The 20,966-nt window shown below is 36.6% G+C and overlaps 2 long non-coding RNA genes across 3 annotated transcripts in view; one reads left to right on the forward strand and one right to left on the reverse strand.

The window, feature by feature from the left end:
• LOC144292888 (uncharacterized) overlaps positions 1-4,882 on the forward strand; it is a 51,525-nt gene extending 46,643 nt beyond the window's left edge. For both annotated transcript variants that reach the window (XR_013360274.1, XR_013360275.1), the window contains exons 3-4: positions 1,685-1,759; positions 3,835-4,882. This is a non-coding gene — a long non-coding RNA (uncharacterized LOC144292888). The remainder of the gene's footprint in view (positions 1-1,684; positions 1,760-3,834) is intronic.
• Positions 1-20,966, reverse strand: part of LOC144292884 (uncharacterized) — a 69,192-nt gene that overhangs the window by 25,784 nt on the left and 22,442 nt on the right. The gene's annotated exons all lie outside the window — the stretch shown is intronic.

The following is a 20,966-nucleotide window of genomic DNA, read 5'->3' on the forward strand; positions in this document are numbered from 1 at the left end:
TACTCCGATTCCAGAGTCCACTCTTCTAGACCGTATATTATGGTGCCCTTATCTGAGGTTGCTAATCTTTTAAAGTTCTTTAAATATTGCAGGTAGCTCATTGGACACTAGCTACATTCGGTGCCGGCTGCTAGACACAGTCCTACATAAAGGGCTTAAGAAGCACCCCGAGCAAGACTTTACCATAGAAAATGCACCATATAAATAATTTACAGGGGCGGCCTGGCACAATGCAATTTTGAGCCTCACTCTCTGAGGTGAGGTAAAATTCCATTTCCAAGGGAGGATATCAACCTTACTGAATTTACATTTTCCAATTGAGCTAATTAGCCCTCCTGGCTATTTGAGTGGCGCTGATAACTATAAACATTGGTGGGTGTCTGTAATGACAACATGGAAACACTGAATAGACTTTTTCACAGGGCACGTTCAAGTATCTCCAGGTGGGGAGATATTCCTTTCTCAGGACATGAGACGATGCAACAGTAGCTTTACCAAATCCTTATAAATACCAATGATGATAGATTTAAATTTTTCTTATAGAACACATTTGGATTAATGATATATTATAGACCATCCTTAATCAGTCCTAGCAACAGAACAAACCGATAATATAGTTAAAAGAGGATTTAAACACCTTTTTACAAGGGTAGGCATATCAATGACTTTGAAGGTAATATTTCATTTACTTAATTTTTATTCCTATCTTTTGTTGAGTATTTGACATCTAACGTAGTTCTCGAATCAGAGAAGACGAGGAGAGAGCGTAGAGAGAGTGCCATGCCAGCACCTAAAACATGGAATCGAGCTCTAAACATTTTAACAATTATGTAGATAAGAATCATTACTGCAAAAGACAGTATTGAAATGAGAAAGTGGTATTGTTTAATGTTAAAGTAAGTAACTGAGGCTCATGTATAGGAATTATAGGAATTCCCTAACTATTGTTCAAATGTAGTGACCTGGCTGCCACAGTCGCTGCGGATCTAGAGGTGACCAGCAAGGACACTGTCCTTGCTTTCAAGTCACAGTGTATATAGTGTTAGAAATTTAAGAAGAACCTGAAATATTCAAACTTCTGAGAAGACTGAAATATTTAATAGTGAAGATAGTTACGAACATAAATAAAAATCCTACAAATATGCTTTTTCCCCCCTTTTTAATTAGAGTAGTTTTTAGGAGAAATTTGTCCATAGAAATGTGAGGTTTGTATATATAGGAATCTTTAAAACCCTAATATTTTTCTCTATATATTCAGTGCCACTGGAGGGACCTCAGGAGTTATTATACCTTTATGCGCCTTTTATTTTTCCATCGTCAGATTATCACAATGACTAATATCTGTTAACAACTCTCAAAGGTATAATGAACGGTGCTTACTCTTCACAGAGCTTTGAAAAAGATTTTTATTGCTGTTTATTACCCTCCTCTGATGCTGCTACAGGTTTGAACATTTTATTGCTACAATATGTTTAATATGAATACCGACATATAGAACAGACATTATTAGCTATTATTCAAACACATACTTCGAGCTCTGGTGGTTACTTAGAAGTAAACATTCTAACTGGTTGTTATTGGAGTATCTCTAGTTACTTAAGTTGTCTGACTAGTTTGTATGAAACTCCTCTTGTTACTAAAACAAGTGATGGTTTATTTTGTTTCTTTCTTTCCTAATATATAGCTTGCTGAACCATTATGCGCAGATTTCACTCAACAAACATTTGGCTCCAGCACGCACAGCTCAAGTTAGATTGAGGTCAGTAAGAAAAAGCAGGGGGCGCCTGGGAGGCTCAGCTGGGTCAGCGTCCACCTGGGGCGCGGGGAGGGCCCCAGATCCCTGGGATGGAGCCTCACGGCCGGCTCCCTGCTCAGCGGGGAGCCTGCTTCTCTGTCCTCCTCTGCCCGGTACCCCCCCCTTCACCCTGACCCCCGTTCATACTCTCTCTCAAAGAAATAAAAATCTTTTAAAAAATACAAAATCATATTCAAATGATTCCTGTGATACAGCACTTAAAAATTTAATTGAAGAAGCAAGAAAAATGAAACAGGATAATAGACTCATTGTATGGTAAATATAATACAATAAAATTAAGGAACATCATAATGTACAGAAAATAAAATACATTTTATTATCGATTTTTGTAGGTAGATGACTGGCAGTTTTGTTTGCCCTAAGTGTTTCGTTTATTTCGTTTATTTTAAGTTTTAGATCTATCATATTTATGGTCTGTTTCTGTGCATTTTGGTCAAAGCTCTTTCCTGACATATACTTAGCCCATTCTTTGCTTAATTCATTATTGTTTTAGAGCTCCATCATGAAAATTAGAATGGTTTCCTTTGGCCATCTATTTTTTTGTCTTCCTATTTGGAAGTTTCTGCAGCGTGTGTGTGTGTGCTTGTGTATGTGTACCTTCGTTTACCGTGTGGGTAATCTGAGCTTGTGGTAGTCAAACTCTGAAGAAGGCTTTTTATTATGATGGTATTTACTTTTTAACTTAAATTGCCCATCAGCCTAAAATTTTTTTGTATTGTTTGATGGGCTGAATTGTTTCCAATAGGAAAGCTTATGTGGAACAGTAACAAACTATTTCGTAATAGTAGGTCAAAATAAAAGGGCCAAGACCAGGAAGAAAAGGTTCTGACTGAGCAACATTTCCTCATGATCCAAAATTCAACAAGATTCTCACCTTTTAGTATTTTAATGAAAGTGTTATGATTTTTAAAGTTTAAAATTAGGTTTTTTACCTTAGTTTTATTTTATAACAACTGCATGCTATTATTAAACGAGAGCTACAAACTAGTGATCTCTTTAAAATCATAAATAAGGCAAGATATTTTTAGAAAGGAAGAAAACAAGATAAATCTATTCCTTTTTATGCGTTAAGCATTTGTATCTTTTCTCTGTTTTAGGATTTGCTTTATTTAGCTCTTTATTTTACAGAAAAACTTTATCTTCATATCAAAGCATTTCTCGGTGATAGTAAGATAGCCTATTTTCTATATATTTGGGGATCTCTGTATGCAACATACACTGAATCTCTAAATTTCTGTATAACTCGAGTTTATTAAGTTTCTTTATACTTCTCTTTGACTATTATTTTTCTAGACAAGGTATATATATATATATATATATATATATATATATATATATCTTACACTTTTAATACTTAATAAACACTCCCCCCACACACATATATATATGTGCATATACACACACTCACACAGAGACAGAAACAGAGATTTAACCTTTTAGTGCCTTTTAGCCTTATACTGGTAATTTATATTGTGTTATACAAGTATTACTGATTCTATTACTTTGAAGAGTTTTACTCTTTGATGAGCAACAAACACTTTTGAGGAATTTGAGAACAGAAGGAGATTGAGACTTTTACAAGACAGAGCCTATAGGTTATAAATTTTAACAACAATCAAATTAGAGAAACTTTTTCTTATTGAATGACAAAAATAATTGACTATTCAGGACAATGCTTGGCACATACAATGATTGGTGTTACTCTCAGCACATCTTTTTTGAGAGTATGAGGTTTCTTTATCTACTTTATTGATTTTTTGGCCAATCAACTTTCCTTTGCCTGAGGATGGTATAATACGGTGCACTGGCCAAAGTGCTATTGGCTCAGTCCTAATCAGAGCTGAGCTGAGCAACCAAGGGAATTTCTTGCAGCACTGACTCTCATCCCTACAGAGACTCTTCATCTTCAGTGATTTCCTAATACCCTGTCTTGAATCAGATTTTATTTTTCCAACCCTAATCCATGAAGAGATCTCAGCTCTTTACGTGGTTTCAACTACCTTTTTTTCACTTTGCAGACTGAACCCAAATTTGGAGGATACTTGGAACTGCTGAAGTGATAGTGCTCTGGGAATAGCCTTTAAAATTTTATTTTCTTGTGGGTAAGAAGCTGTGGTTATACAATAAACGATGTCTTAGATACCAAGTAGCTGTATAGAAGAGTCGTTAACCAGGTGACAAACCAAAGCATTAGATACGTGTTTGATCACTGTTCGTTTGTTCTTTCTTTCTTCTTCTTCTTTCCTTTCTTTCTCTTTCTTTCTCTTTAAAAAAGGCTTCTGAGAAAGTTATTTTTACAGTAAAAGCTACAAAGAAAGCATATAGTTTAATGAAAGAAGTTCCGAATAAAATATTCTGTCTTTGTCTAGCATAGGTGTTGTCAGTACAGGTCAGATGATTGTGCCAAAATGCCAAGATTTGATGTCACCGAGCAAATACCACAGGCCCCGAACAGTGGCAACTCAGATGATCATGACACCGTATTTCAGACTGCTTAGTACTGAACCCGTTGGTTGCAATTTAGTGTAGTTTGTGAGTCCAAAAATAGAAAAATCAGTGCGCTCCCTATTGCAGAGTAGAGTTCTCTTTGAGAAAGTTCACATAGACTGAGAGAATACCATTTAGGAGGGAAATTCCTGGCTTCACAGAACAGAAATCACCTCAAGCAATGTGTGTTCTTACTGTGACTATATTTCCTTGCTCCAGCTCTCCTGAGCAGCTTAATTCACAGTTATTAGTATTCTTAGAGCAAGCTGCCACTCTATGTTTTGGTGAGGGCTCATGGAGACTAGTGAAGACTGATTATCATTTGGGGTTTAAGAGAATTTCCGCTTGATGAAGAAGGAATGAGATGTTCCAAGGATGACTTATTTTGTTGCACTATAATTCAGAAATTCTCCTTTCCCCATAGATTCCCCAAGGTCAGAGATTAGCAGTCATGCAATTTACATTTTGCTCCCAGCACTAATGCAATATTTGGCATGTAACAAGCTTATATACTTTGTTGAAAAAAAATCAAGTTACATTATTTTCCATTTTTCCTTTCTTTATTTAATTTCACTAATAATAATTGGAGATATACTATTAAATTTAATAATCAATTTTTACATAATGATATATACTTCATGTAATTTTGTATTTGACTGTAGTTTATTAATAGCATATTACGATGTACTATAAAATATACACTATAACTAATATGTTTTAAAGGAATGTTATGATACAGTATTCATAATAAAACATTAATATGATGTACTTTATTATATAATTGTATTAATTATAATTACGAGTGCATTATTTAAGGTATATGTAATATCATCACGTTAATATTATTACATTAAAAGCTCTTTTGAGGGGTGCCTGGCTGGCTCAGTCAGTAGGGTGCCTGGCTCTCGATCTTGGGGTTTGAGCACCATGTTGGGTGTAGAAATCACTTAAAAATAAAATCTCCAAAAGCAATAATAAAAAAATAAAAGCTCTATTGTGTACTTGTTATGTGGTAGCTACTGGGTGAAGCACTATATAGCTCCAAATGTAATCCTCAGAATAATTTCTGGCTTATTATTCCCATTTTATAGGGAAAGAAATTGAGGCAGATTAAATTTGTTGATATGTAATTTTTCATAATATTCTCTTATGGCCTTGCATTTCTGTGGTGTTGGTTGTGATCTCTCCTCTCTCATTCATGATTTTATTTATTTGGGTCCTTTCTCTTTTCTTTTTGTTAAGTCTGATGAGGGGTTGTCAACTTTATTCTTTCAAAGAACCAGCTCCTGGTTTCATTGATCTGTTTTACTCTCCTTTCTTTGTTTCTACATCATTTATTTCTGTTCTAGTCTTTATTATTTCTCTTCTTCTTCTGGTTTTGGTGTTCCTTTTCTAGCTTGTTTAGGTGTAAGGTTAGTTTGTATATGTGAGACTTTTCTTGCTTCTTGAGGTAGGCCTGGATTGCTGTTTACTTCCGTCTTAGGACCGCTACTGCTGTGTCATGTTTTCAATTGCTTCCATGTATCTCTTATTTCTTCTTTAATTTCCTGGTTAGACCATTTATTCTTCAATAGGATGTTCTTTAACCTCCACGTGTTTGTGGTCTTTCCAAATTTTTTCTTGTGGTTGACTTCCAGTTTCATGGCATTATGGTCTGAAAATATACATGGTATGATCTCAATCTTTTTGTATTTATTCAGACCTGATTTGTGACCCAGTTTGTGATCTGTTCTGGAGAATGCTCCATATGCACTTGAGAAGAATGTGTGTTATGCTTCTTTAGGATGGAATATTTTGAATATATCCATTAAGTCTCTCTTGTCCAGTGTGTCATTCAAAGCCATTGTTTCCTTGTTGATCTTCTGCTTAGATGACCTGTCCATTGCTGTGAGTGGGTGTTAAAGTCCCTACTATTATTGTATTGTTATCAATGAGTTTTTTATGTTTGTTATTAATTGATTTATATATTTGGGTGCTCCCAAGTTGGGGGAATAAATATTTACAATTGTTAGATCTTCTTGTTGGAAAGACCCCTTTATTATGATATAGAGCCTTTCTTCATCCCTTGTTACCATCTCTGGTTTAAAATCTAGTTTGTCTGATATAAGGATGGCTACTTCAGCTTTCTTCTGATGTCCATTAGCATAATGAATCATTCTCCATCCCCTTACTTTCAATCAGCAAGTGTCTTTAGGTCTAAAATGAGTCTCTTATAGGCAGCATACAGATAGGTTTTGTTTATTCATTCTGATACCCTGTGTCTTTTGATGGGAACATTTAGTCCATTTACATTCAGAGTAATTATTGATAAATATCAATTTAGTGCCATTGTATTGCCTGCAAAGTCAGTGTTTCTGGAGATTTTCTCTGTTCCTTTCTAGTCTTTGTTGCTTTGGGTCTTTCTTTCCTACTCAGAGTCTCCTTTAATATTTCTTGCAGAGCCAGTTCAGGAGTCAGGAACTCATTTAGCTTTCATTTGTATGGGAAGATCTTTATTTCTCCTCTGTGTTAGAAAGCCTGTTATGTTTCCTGCTCCTGAGAGTGATGGCTATATTAAGAAGAGGTGCTATACTGTCCAGGGCCTGGTGCCTCAGGAAGTTTTTCTGGTGTATGATGTGTACACTCTGTTCTTATGCTTTGGCTGCTCTTTCCCTCAGGTCAGTCCTTTGCAGAGTTTCTCCTTGCCTGCAGATGGGAGTGTTTGGACCTTGTCCAGTATGTGTAGAGTTTTAACTAGGTGTATTTGGTCTGCTTGTTAAAAAAGGCTACATCCTGGGGCACCTGGGTGGCTCAGCCAGTTAAGCAGCTAACTCTTGATTTCAGCTCAGGTCATGATCTCAGGGTCTTTTTTTTTTTTTTTAATTTTTATTTATTTATGATAGTCACAGAGAGAGAGGCAGAGACACAGGCAGAGGGAGAAGCAGGCCCCATGCACAGGGAGCCCAACATGGGATTCGATCCCGGGACCCCAGGATTGTGCCCTGGGCCAAAGGCAGGCGCCAAACCACTGCGCCACCCAGGGATCCCATGATCTCAGGGTCTTGAAATCAAGCTGTGCTTTGGGGTCTGCACTGGGTGTGGAGCCTGCTTAAGATCCTCTCTCTTTTCCTTCTCCTTCTGCCCCTCCCCTGCTTTCTCTCTTTAAAACAAAACAAAACAGGGGGCAGCCCAGGTGGCTCAGCAGTTAAGCACCGCCTTCAGCCCAGGGTCTGATCCTGGAGACCCAGGATGGAGTCCGACATTGGGCTCCCCACAGGGAGCCTGCTTCTCCTTCTGCCTGTGTCTCTGCCTCTCTCTCTCTCTCTCTCTCTCTCTCTGTCTCTCTGTCTGTGTCTCTCATGAATTAAAAAAAAAAAAAATCTAAAAAACAAAACAAACAAAAAAATGAAGGCTAGATCCTATTTCCCCCAGAGCTTAAGCTTTGCAGCCCTCAATGGTCAGTAGACCCAGTGCATGTTGGGAGTCTGCACTGGTCTTCTGGAGCGGCACACTGCTCTGATTCTCAGGCACATCTGTGCTGGTTTAGAGACACCTGTAGAGGTGGGTGCAGCTTGGTGTAAGTGGCTTAAGCCTCCTCTGTGGGGCACTGTGCTGCTCAAGTGAAGTCCATCCATGCTGATGAAGGAGGGTGGGGAATGTGCGAATGGCACCAGCTGGCTCTCTCCTCCCTGGAGAGAGGGTTTGTGAGCTCTGCTGTTGAGGAAGCCCTCGCAGAAGAGCAAACAATCTCCCCTCCTCCGTCCCAGGCAGCCCTCCGATCTCAGCATTCCCCCTGTGTCTGAGCCACCTGCCCGGCCAGCATCACAGTGCTCCTGTGTTTTATCTCAGGTGCACCGCTGGGTCTCAAAACTCCGTATTTTAGGGACCCAGGATGGCATGGACCCATGCTAATCCTCTGGGGGAGGGTCTCACCACACTGTGGCTGGTGCCAGTTTGTCCCAGAAGGGTAGTTGCGCAGGGGCTCAGAAGTTATGGTAAAACACAGCAAACAGCCAGTGTCCAGCTCTGCTGCCCTCAGCAGGCATCTCTGCTCCTACGCTAATGAATGGGCAGCTCAGTGGCACTTGCCAGCTCTTTTGTCCCCAGAGAAGCAGTGCCACCTCTGCTAAATACACTCCAAGAAGGGAACTGTCTCTCCCAGTGCATCCCAGGGGATTCTCAGACCATGCTATCTGCTCTGGACCTGTGCCCCCCTTCTCCACAGGAGCATCTCTACACCCACCAGGGCCCACCCCATGATGGCACCAACTGGTAAAATGTTAGTGTTTGAGCTCCCCTGCTTTTAAAAACTTGTAATAATCAACCCCTGCCATTTTCCTCATCAGTGGTGTTGGGGAAGTGTTTTACTTGTGCAATCTTCTTTGCTCTGTTTACTGTCCCTTTCTTTCCTCTTTCCATGATCAGGGCTCCCTCCCCTTGAAGCACTATGACTTATTTTCTCCCCAAATCAGGCTCCACACCTCCTACCTTCCACCGTGTGGCTTCTTTGCTCCTCCTAGATGTGCAGTTTGTTCTTTCAGCCCTCAGATCGATTTCCTGGGCGTGCAGAATGATTTGATACTTATCCAGCTGTGTTCTGAGGGAGGAGGCAAGCCTAGGGTGCTTCTACCTCCTGACCATCTTAACTCCTCCCGAAATCTGCATTTTTTAAAGACTGTATTTAGACTCCCAAGTGAAACTACTCAGTATGTCACCTAACACATAAAAGTTAACTATTCGAAACATCTCCAGAAAAATCATAATTATTTTAGATGATGCATGCATACTTTTTCTGCATTATAAGTTATTCTGTGTTTGTAATAATGAAACTGCTTCCAACAGCTCAATTCATCAAGGAGGAAAACAGACGGATGCTAACATGGCTCACCATCATCGCTTTTCTTAAATTCCAAATATCAGTTGATATTAGCATAGGAAAAGCAAACTAATTAAAGTCAGAAAATCAGTTGATTATTTTAATGCCCAAATGACAGCACTCACGGTCTGTTACCAAATGTCACTCTAACACTTTGCATTTCTGAAAACTCTTCTATTTAATGGAAGAGGATGTGGGATGTGTGTAACAGGTACTGCCATTTCTGTCCAGTTGCAAAGCCAGGTGCTCAGCTTTGATGTTTGGGCACAGGAATCAAAGGGTACAGAGGCCTGGATGCACAGCTAAAGCTGCGGGGTGGGGTGGCGCACTAATTAGCTCAGTGGGAGTGCACAGCATTGAACACCTTGTAACTGTGCCTTCTGCCAATCAGTATGTCACCAACAATATCAACTGGCTACAATTAGCGAGTAAATTCTGTCCCAAATTATTTTAGTGCTTTTCAAAAAAGCAGGAATTTGTGTGTGTGCGCGTGCGTGCGTGTGCTTTTTATTTGCTATAGTTTTCTGAATGTATAGCAAATTCTCTTTATTCTTTTCCACTCCTATAATTAGATGAAGAGCCTTACTTTTAGACAGAAACAGGGAAAACCTTCCAAGATCACTACTTTCTAAATTTGTATATATTTTTCCTAGATAGGATACTGATTTCCTAAATCCTTTTGTTCATCTGCAGATGTAGAAGCTTGCCATGTTATGCTCTCTGAATGGAAGCATTATACTTTAAATGAATTTCCTATGTATTTTTTTCCTAAAACCTCAGAATAATTCCAGCCAAATATTCCACTGAATGTCAAGAAACCATGAGTATAAATATCTAATTCAAGTAATTATTTCACAGGCAGTATTCTTTCAAAAAATGACATGTCAGTTCTTTGTGAAAAGGATTAAGTGATTTAAGTGTAAAAAATCCCTAAAATAGGTAGTTAAGGCTTTTCAACTTTTAAAAGTATTGTATCAAGTTGAATTTAAATGGTGCTATGAAGATTAAAATTCTCATTATGCAATTTTTTGAACAGTAAGAATCAAATCTGCAAGGAAACTAAAGACTTCTTTTACTGCTGAAAGACACCTGTTCATTTAACTTGTAGCCATGAAACATGTTTTTCAATTACTGTTTATAACTTAATGGCATCTCAGAAAATAATAGAAAGGAAAAAATCAGGATTTCAGACATATTATCTTTCCATTCTGGAAAAATTATCAATGAATATCCTTCTATAATTGTTACCCCAAGAAAATAATTATGACTCAAAATTCCTAAAGCACAAAGAAATCTTTTACATAGATAAATACAAATTTAAAAAAACTTGTAAGAATATACCACTTGTCAATTCACCTGAAAACTTTAAAACTGCTGTAATACATATTTAGTTCTGTTTCTAATCTTATGTAATAGGACTGTCAACCTGAGGCAGGTTCAAATGTCAGAGGGTAAAGATAATGATGCATAAGATTATTAATAAAATAGATATTCACTTTACATATAGTAATGGGTAGAACAAAATGGAGGGAATTTTTTAGTTTCTTTTTATCTGGAATCCGAACTTTTGCAATAGAGAGTACTGTGTTTCATTTTTTTTAAGGTTTTGTTTATGTATTCATGAGAGACACACAGAGAGAGGCAGAGACACAGGCAAAGGGAGTTGGAGGCTCCCTGTGGGGAGCCCAAGGCAGGACTGGATCCCAGGACCCTGGGACCCTGGAAGGCAGATGCTCAACCGCTGAGCCACCCAGGCGTCCTGTGTTTCATTTTTAAGATAATAGAGAATTTCAGTGACATTGACCAGAGTTGGTCACACCAGTGTAGCTCCAAAGCAGTATGACCTACAGGCCTCCATGAAATGAGGCTACTATTTCAATCCACTTTGGACATGCATATAGTCCTTAGGAATCTGCAGATAATGGCTAAGAAATAAACAAAAACTTCCAAGTCAACACCTTTGCAGTTGTGGCTTGTTAAAGCTTGTTAGTAAAAAATAAAACTTTTGTTAAATTGGTTTACATTAATAAGCATAAGGATTTGGTACAAGATTTTAAATTTAATGGTAAAGGTGAATTGATTTCATTAGTTACTGAGGAATCTACATGCAAACATACATGACTTAATGTTAATAACAGTATTTTCATGAGTGTGTTAATATAGCTACTCTTTAAGAGTAAAGAATGACAAACCTGGGTGACTCAGTTGATTGGGCATTTGCCTTAGGATCAGGTCATAATCTCGGGGTCCTGGAGTCAAGCCCTGCATGGGGCTCCTGCTCAGTGGAGAGTCTGCTTCTCCTTCTCCGTCTGCCCCTCCCTCCTCAACTTGTGCACTCTCTCTCTCTTTCTCAAATAAATAAAATCATAAAAAAAAAAGGCAAACCTTTAAGGAAAGTAAAATAGATTCAATGACATCTCTAGTTTTTTCCATCTCCGAATGCATAAGCCTGCCTCGTGACAAAGCCCAGGTGCCCACTCACACAAAATCTAGCAAACCACAAAATAAGGGGTAAACAAGACTAAACAGATCACTGTTAGGTAAGGCTGAGGACTCAGCAATAGCTTAAGGGCTCCAGAATGGAAAATAATCCAAATGCCCTTAATATTTGATATTTTAATATATCTGTGGCTGTTCAGTGTTATAAAATATAAAGCTGTATGGCATATGGTATACTCTACACAAAGATAAGTTTGTGATGAGAGAGTATATAAATTCCGGATTATGATTCCTTTTATTGTTGTCTCTACTGATACAGAATATAGCTTTTAGGTTATCCTTTTACTCCATAGCAATCACATGGCAGGAAATATAAATCTTGTAACACAAGGAAAAGTTGGCAAAACTTTTGTGTTTGTCTACCACTGACAGATTTCAGTATGGAGTTAAGCTAAGTTAAAATAGCAAGCAGTTCAAATTTTGGGTTTTGTCAATTAAAACGAGGAGTAAAATAAGTAGATAAAATTCCTAAAAACTTGAAATCAGTATTTGCTAAGTGAAACTTGACTCTGTAATGTAGCTAAATGGTAAAGTTTAAGTATTAAAAACATGCTATATAATGTAAACATTAAAGATTCCATAGCCATAGTTACATAGTAATTTCTATTTTGTTCATGCATTTTATTTCAAAACCACTAGGTGGCTAACAAGCAGTTATATAGATTTGTACATATGAGTGTGTGTTTTCTTAGCTATCATGCGTATTCTTATGGTGCAGTTTTCAAATTATCTTTTAGAGCAAATTTGTATGAACCAATAGCAAATAGAAGGTTTATGTATAGACCTTATCCTCCACAATTTTAGTTTGTATGCCTACAACTTTTCTTTTCTACAAAAAAGAAAAGGATAGACTGCTGTCTTCTTACCGAGAAAATGAAATCTCTTTGCAAAACTGCTCATTTACAAAAGTACTTGAGCTGAAAATGTGAGATGTCTAATCAAGGAGCTGAACACAAAGGAAGTAAATTAAGGATGCTTAATCCCAACTGTGTGCTTAATTTTTAACTTAATTTTGCTTAAATTAAATATATCTTTCTATAATTCAATTTCTTCAGATTTGAAAAGGTCATATTAATTTTACCAATTGCCACTTAGATGAATAGTGTCATCACTTCAAGTCAAAAGTGTGTTAAAATAAATCTTGAGAAGTTGGTATAAAACTTAACAAATAGTATCATTACTTATAACAGTTTCTTGTTTTACATAGAAGTTTCAATCTAGAATTTCACTGTATTTAATAATAACAATATGGCCAAACACTTTTTCTAAGATTTGGGGCCACATTTTTTTGGAATTTAAGATTTGAAAATTTGAAAAAGTTAAATGGCGTATGTGCTGTCATATGTTACGTCTTATTTTCTCTACAGCCTAGGCTAAAGTTCATAATTAAACTCCTAAAAATAGGGATGCCTGGGTGGCTCAGCGCTTGAGCGTCTGCCTTCCAGCTCAGGGTGTGATCCCAGGATCCAGGATCGAGTTCCCCATCGGGCTCCTTGCATGGACCCTGCTTCTCCCTCTGCCTGTCTCTGCCTCTCTCTCTCTCTCTCTCTCTCTCTCTCATGAATAAATAAATAAAATGTAAAATAAATAAATAAATAAACTCATAAAAATACCTGCAGTGGGAAATATATTATTTGCTTTACTGAGTAGCCTTAATATCAATACAGGTTAGATATTATTGCTAAGTGAATTAAAAATTTTTCAAAGAATTTTGGATTTCAGAATTATAGACCTGTAATATTTATCATTTTTATACACTGTTTATTCCACATTCAATCCTCAAAATAATCCTGGATGCTGGGATTACTTATCCCACTTTGTAGATAAGGAAGTTGAGATTCAGAGATCACGAGAGATTTGTTGATTCAAAGCCCCAGGTGAATGACTCCAGCCAGGTTATCTTTCTGCTGAGCTACACTCCATCAGAAGAGGAACGTGAAGAGATAATGTGGATGGAAGAGACATTTTTTCAAGCTGAAGGGAAAAAAATCTCTAAACTTCTTCCCTTATTTAGAAACTATTAGGGAACAAAAGGGTGTATAAATAAAATATTATAATATTGTGATAAAAGCACAGGGTATTTCTTGACTTCAGTCAGCTTTTGATTCGATCACTGAGAAATCTGACATCTGCTTTAATTTTGCATCCACTTTTCTATTCTGGAAGGTGTACATTGTTTTCTTGAAAAATGCAAGATTTGACTTACTGTCTCAGTTTGCATAATAAAACTCTTGAAATCTCAGTAATAACAGTGCATAACAAGGAAAGTTCCAACAGAAGATCAGAACTAGACTTGGATGAGTTTAAATCTCAATTTACCAAGTACACGGCACAAGCAATAACCAAGCCACAGATTTTTCATTGAAAAGTGGAATAATCATAGCTCTCCTAAAGGGTTCTTGGTGGTTAAAGGAGACAGTAAGTGCCTAGTATGTATTTGGTACTCGGTAAAGGGCAGTCATGATAAATCCCATTTTTAAGAGGAGGAAGAAGGAGCATTAAATTAGGTGACTTGCCCAAGGGAGTAGGTCCCAAATCACTGGGCATCCAATTTAGTTAAGCAAAAGAAAAGAGATAGATAAAAAGCAGTTCTTTAAGGATATGAATTCTATCTTTTAACTTTATTTCTTTAAAAAATAAGAACAAGGAACTATTTAAATATATGTCAGGGTCTTAGGAGGCTGCATCAAGCTGCCTATCGTCTCGAGGGGCAGTCCTCTCGGGCTCGTCTGCAGCTGAGGATCAGCGCCCAGGCTCAGGCAGTGGGTGTGGGCAGGCCTGGTGTTACGGCCTGTTGCACGGAGAGTCTCAGTTTCTCTGGCTGTTGGCTCGTGGACCTTCCAGTGGACCTCTCTACCGGGCGGCTCAGAACCTAGAAAGTCGCTTCCCCCAGAGCAAGTGACACAAGACAGAGTAAGAAAAAGAGAACAAGGGGATCCCGGGGGGCTCAGCAGGTTTAGCGCTGCCTTTGGCCCAGGGCGCGATCCTGGGGACCCGGGATCGAGTCCCACGTCAGGCTCCCTCATGGAGCCTGCTTCTCCCTCTGCCTGTGTCTCTGCCTCTACCTCTCTCTGTCTCCCTCTCTGTCTCTCATGAATAAATAAATAAAATCTAAAAAGAGAGAGAGAGGGAGAGAGAGGACATCCAATATAAAAACCACCATCTTTTATAACTTAAACTTGGAAGTGACATACCATCATTTCCCCTGTAACCTACTGACCAGTAGACCAACCTGGTGCCATGTGAGAGGGTACTACATAGGGTACGAACGCCAGAGGGCAGGGTTATCGGGAAGTCTTGAAGGCTGGATATTTTTCGGTGCACTCTTTAAAAAAATATTGAGAATGCTCAAGTAGAAAATTTTATCTTCGTATCTGGGAATCTGACATTATGCTGAAATAATATGTTGAAATTGCTTATGACAGTACCTGCCACGTATTGGTACTCAGTAAACAATAATTTCTTTCACTTTTTGAGTAATGTAATATTAAATAAGAAATTTAGCTGTTTAGAAAACTTTCTAGTTATATAAGCTGCTTTATTCTGTTATTGTGAAATGAAGATAATAACAAAATATTGAATTGTCAAAATTATTTCCCTAATTGCCTTCCTCGTCGCCAAAATTAGACATGTTCTTATTCTGACTCTTGCTTTGTTAATATGATTTTTCACCTACAGTTTATTTATAGGATTTTTTAAAGCCATGTCCATCCTGTGAGAGCATTTTATAGTATGCTGGGTATCGTATCAACACCCGTGCCAGTTCAGCAGACAAAAGCTGCAGTGCACTGCAGGGCTTCCTTTTCACATAACTTGCAAGGCAAGTGACCAAGTAAATAAAGGACTTACTCCAGCCATTTCATAATTAAGGGCAACTGGACTGGTTGACCCTCTACTCACACTGTAGAGATGGATTACTAGTAGTCCGCATGCTTTTGTGAACATCACAATTATACATGATTCTACGTCTGATTTATGGAGCAGAGAGCCTGCAGTTGGGTCTTTGTGAGGCCGTGTTTTAGCCTAAAAAGGCATTGTTCAAACTGCTCAACAGCTAAAATCAGGACAGTATAAACAAAAAAAAATTGCGTAATAGAAGCCTAATTCTCAGTAGTGCTTTTATCTCCAAAAACACCAAGGATATAAATGCTAATTGATAATGGTAGATCTGAGCTCTTCTCCCCATTTTGTATGATGAATGTTATAGAAATTGCAGAGAATACATCAATCAGTGTAATTCGTGAGTGAATAGGAACACTACATCCAAGTTTGGGGGCTGTGTGGTTTCTAGAAAGGGGGACTATAGACACACACTGCATAATGGGACATGTCAGTCATACCCTGGAGGTCTGAGCCTGCATGCAAAATAATTAGCTTAAGCACTTGTTTGAATTGGTTTTGAACAAACCCATTGTTCAAAGTGACTGCAATTTTCTTGTTCCAGGAAGGGAACACAATTAAAATTTGAGTGTATAAGGAAAAAAGGCCCAATTTGGAGTATTGCTGAATGATAAAATAATCTAAAATTGTTTGTACTCAGAGATTTGTTTTCCTGTTACTACCCTTCCCCCTTTTCTTTCTAGTCAAATGATAGAAGAAACTCAATTTTAGTGAGTTTAATTGTGTGGGGCTTTTGACATAATACTTTATTTAAATATTATGATGAGCTATACCGTTTTATGCCTACTTCACAAGTAAGGAAGATCAGGCTCCAAGATATTAAGAAATTTGCCTGAAGTTACAAAGTAGCTGAAGGAAACCAAATTCATCTGACTCCAAACCCTGTGTTTTTAATCCATTTACGCTTCTGCATTCTTGGCTGTTTGAAAATATGTTGATGATTATCAAAATATATTTTGGATGAAGCCAACTCAGTGTCTGAGTATTTATCATTAAGAAAATGAATTTAAGATATGTCATTTTGATATATTCTGTAAAACATTGCAAAAGGATTAAATATCTTTAAAATAACAATAGTTATTCATAACTTTATCACTATAGAAAAATGAAGAACCTATTTAAGCTGTTTTTTTTTTTTAAAGTTCACAGATTTTCATAGCATAGAAATTCATTACTCATAAGCTTGGCAGTTTTCCACAATAAAGATTTATATGCAAAGGTAGAGTGTTTCTTATTCTTCAAGGGGATAAAAATGATTGATCAACCAAATGATCTTTCTTCTAGTAAAACATCTGGTGTCGTACAAATATAATAAACATTAGAAATAGCTTGGCTGCTGTGAGCTTTGACAGATCACTGCGAAATAGAAGGAGAGGTCCCTCTATTCTAAATATAAAATTTAACAAATTTTCTTACCATCTGGTTCTGGATTAACATTGGTATATACTGCTCATTGACATGTTCAAGTGAAAGATATTCCTCTTCAAATTGTTGAATAAACTCTCCTATGGTGCATATAATTAACTTGTTGACATTTAGATACTTGAGAGAACATAGAACATTACTTATGGAAGACCATACTGACAGCCAAATAATAGAATAAGGCATCTAGTAAATATATAGTTGAAAAGCTTTTATAAGGCCAAAATTGGTAACTGAATGAAATTGTCTGGAATAACTCAGAGATTGGATTTAGATCAACATGTATTAACTTTTATTTGTATGACTTATACAGTTATATTATCTATATAGCATGTTAACATGCATCTTAATTTATTGTAAAAAATTAGAAATTGAAATAAAGTTGTCTCATGAATTAAAATTGATTCTTTAAATACTGACTAAAATACTGTATAACTTAAAAATATTGTATGACTTAAAAAATTAGTGACACATTTGCTTTTAACAACCAAACTTTAAGCACTAAATGTAATTTTCTTAAGTATACAAATTCTAATATACAAATTCTTAATTATATAATAAGGTGTATTTTGCTGTATGAAGTCACACTGTCATCAAATTCACTATTTTTCACACCACTATCAAATAAAAAAAAATAAAACCAAGTAGCAAAATTCAAAATATAAATACATTTTTACATGTTAAATAGCAGTGTTCTCAAAGTGTTAATTTTACAGATTTTAACCCATTTTTTCTTTTATTGAAGTATAATTAACATATATGTCAGTTTCAAGTGTATAACATCATGATTTGACATTTGTATACACTGAAAAATATCACCACAAGAAGTCTAGTTTCTCTTTCACCATATAAAGTTACATCACCATAATCTACATTTACATCCCCATGATTTATTTATTATATGACTGGAGTTTATACCTCTTAGACATCCTTTTCCCATTTTACCTAATTCCCAGTCCCCTCTCCCTAGAAACCACCAATCTCCATCTCTTCTCTGCACCTCTGAGTCTTGATTTGGCTTGGTTTGGTTTTTATATTTCACATATAAGTGGAACCATACAGTATTTGTTTCCACTTAGCATAATACATACAAGGTCCATCTATGTTGTCATAAATGGCAAGATTTCTTTTTTATGGCTGAGTAGTATTCCTCTGTGTGTGTGTGTGTGTGTGTGTGTGTGTGTGTACTGTAACTTCTTTATGCATTCATCAACACTTTGATGAACACTTTTTCTTTCCACATCTTTGCTATTATAAATAATGCTGCAATGAACATAGGGCTGCTTACAGGTATATGTGAATTAGTGTTTCCTTTTTTTTTCAGAAGTGGGATTGTTAGGTCATATGAAATTCTACTTTCAGTTTTTTGAGAAACCTGCATACTATTTTCCGTAGTGGCTCTACCGATTTACACTCCCACCAACAGAGCAGGAGAGTTCCTTTTTCTCCATATCTTTGTCAACACTTGTTATTTCTTGTCTGTTTGGTAACAGCCATTCTGACAGGTGTGAGATGTATCTCATAGTAGTTTTGGTTTGCATTTTTCTGATGATTACTGATGTTGAACATCTCTTCATGTACCTGGTTGGCCATCATGATGTTTTCTTTGGGAAAATATCTATTCAGATCCTCTGCTTATTTGTGAATCAGATTGTTTGTTATTGAGTTGTAGGAGTTCTTTATATGTTTTGGATATTCAACCCTTATTGGATGTATGATTTGCAAATTTCTTCTCCCATTCAATAGGTTACCTTTTTGTTTTGTTCATGGTTTCCTTTGCTGTGCAGAAGCTGCTTAGTTTGATGTAGTTCCATTTGTTTATTTTTGCTTTTGTTGCCATTATTGCCTTTGGGGTCAGACCAAAAATATATATATACATCACCCAGAGTGATGCTGAGGAACTTACTCTCTTTTCTACTAGGAGTTTTGTGGTTTCTGGTCTTATATTCTTTTATTGATTTTGAGTTAATTTATGTGTATGGTGTAAGGTCCAGTTTTATTCCTATGCATGTACCTGTCCTGTTTCCCAAATACCACTTACTGAAGAGGCTGTTCTTTCCCCATTGTGTGGAATTCCCTCCTTTGTCCTAAATTAATTGACCATATATGCGTGGGCTATTTCTGTGCTCTTTTTTCTGGTCCATTGATCTTGTGTCTGTTTTTATGCCAGTACCATGCTGTATTTGTTATTATAGCTTTGTAATATAGTTTGAAATCAGGAGCATGACGCCTCCAGCTTTGTTGTTTCTCTCAAGATTTCTTTGGCTTTTTAGGATCTTCTAAGGTTCTGTATAAATTTTAGAATTGTTTGTTCTAAACTTGTGAAGAATATTATGGGATTTTGATGGTGATTACATTGAATCCATATATTACACTGCATAATATGGTCATTTTAACATTATTTATTCTTACAATTCATGAGCATGGAATGTATTTTAAATTTTTTTGTGTCTTCTTTAATTTCTTCTATTGGTGTCTTATAGTTTTCAGTGTACCAGTATTCACCTCCTCAGCTTAGTTTATTCCTAGGTATTTTATTCTTTCTCATGCAATTATAAATGAAATTTTCTTAATTTCTCTTTCTGGGGGATCCCTGGGTGGCGCAGCGGTTTAGCGCCTGCCTTTGGCCCAGGGCGCGATCCTGGAGACCCGGGATCGAATCCCACATCGGGCTCCCGGTGCATGGAGCCTGCTTCTCCCTCTGCCTATGTGTCTCTGCCTCTCTCTCTCTGTGACTATCATTAAAAAAAAAACTTTCTCTTTCTGTTGTTCATTGTTAATGTATAAAAATGCAGCACATTTTTATATATTGATTTTGTGTCCTGCAACTTTACTACTTTACTATATCTAATTAATTCTAACAGTTTTTTGGTGGAGTCATTGGTTTTGCATGTATAAAATCATGCTGTCCACAGAAGTGTCAGTTTTACTTCTTTTTTTCCAATATGGATAAATTTATTTCTTTTTCTTGCCTAATTGTTCCAATTTGGATTTCCAATACAATGTTGAATACAACTGTTGTGAGTGGGCATCCTTGTTTTGTTCCTTGTCTAAAAGGGAAAAACTTTTAGCTTTTTGACATAGCTTATGATATTATGCCTGGGCTTGTCATATATGGTTTTTATTATGTTGAAGCATATTTCTTCCGTACCTATTTGGTTGAACTGTTTTATCATAAATAAAGCATTTTGTCAAATGCTTTTTCTACATCTATTGAAATGATTATGATCTTTAGTTTTAGTTTTATTAATGTGGTATAACATGTCAGTTGTTTTGCAGATATTGAATCATCCTTGTACACCCGGAATTTCCATTTGATCACGGCATCTTTTTAATGCGTTATCAAATTTTCATTGAGAATTTCTGTATCTGTGTTCATCAGAGACATTAGCCTGTAATTTTCCTTTTCTGTGCTAGTTTTCTTTGGTTTTGGTATCAGGGGTAAGGCTGGCCTTGTAGAATGAGTTTGGAAACACTCCTTCCTCTTCACTTTTTAAAAAGATTTTGAAAAAAAGGGCTATTAAAATTTCTTTGTTTGGTAGAATTCACAGGTGAAGGTGTCTGGCCCTGGACATTCGCTTGTTACAGGTTTGTGATTACAGACTCCATCTCCCCATTACAAAATGGATCTACCCAGGTTTTCTATTTTTTCATTATCCAGTCTCAGAAGATCATACGTTTTTCTACAAATTTATCCATTTCTTCTAGGTTGTTCAATGTATGGAGTAAATTGTTTATAATAGTTTCTTATGGTCCTTTGTATTTCTCTAGTATTGGTACTTTCCCTCTTTCATTTCTGATTTTATTTATTTGAGCCCTCTCTCTTTTCTTAATGAGAAAATTAAGAAATCTTAATCAATTTTGTTTCTATTTTCAAAGAACAAGTTCTTAGCTTCATTCATCTCTGTTGTCTTTTTAGTCTCTATTTCATTTATTTATACTCTGATTTTTATTATTTCCTTTCTTCTACTAATGTCCGGATTCATT

This window comes from Canis aureus, chromosome 21, assembly GCF_053574225.1.
Source record: "Canis aureus isolate CA01 chromosome 21, VMU_Caureus_v.1.0, whole genome shotgun sequence".
In the NCBI taxonomy this organism is placed as follows: Eukaryota; Metazoa; Chordata; class Mammalia; order Carnivora; family Canidae; genus Canis; species Canis aureus.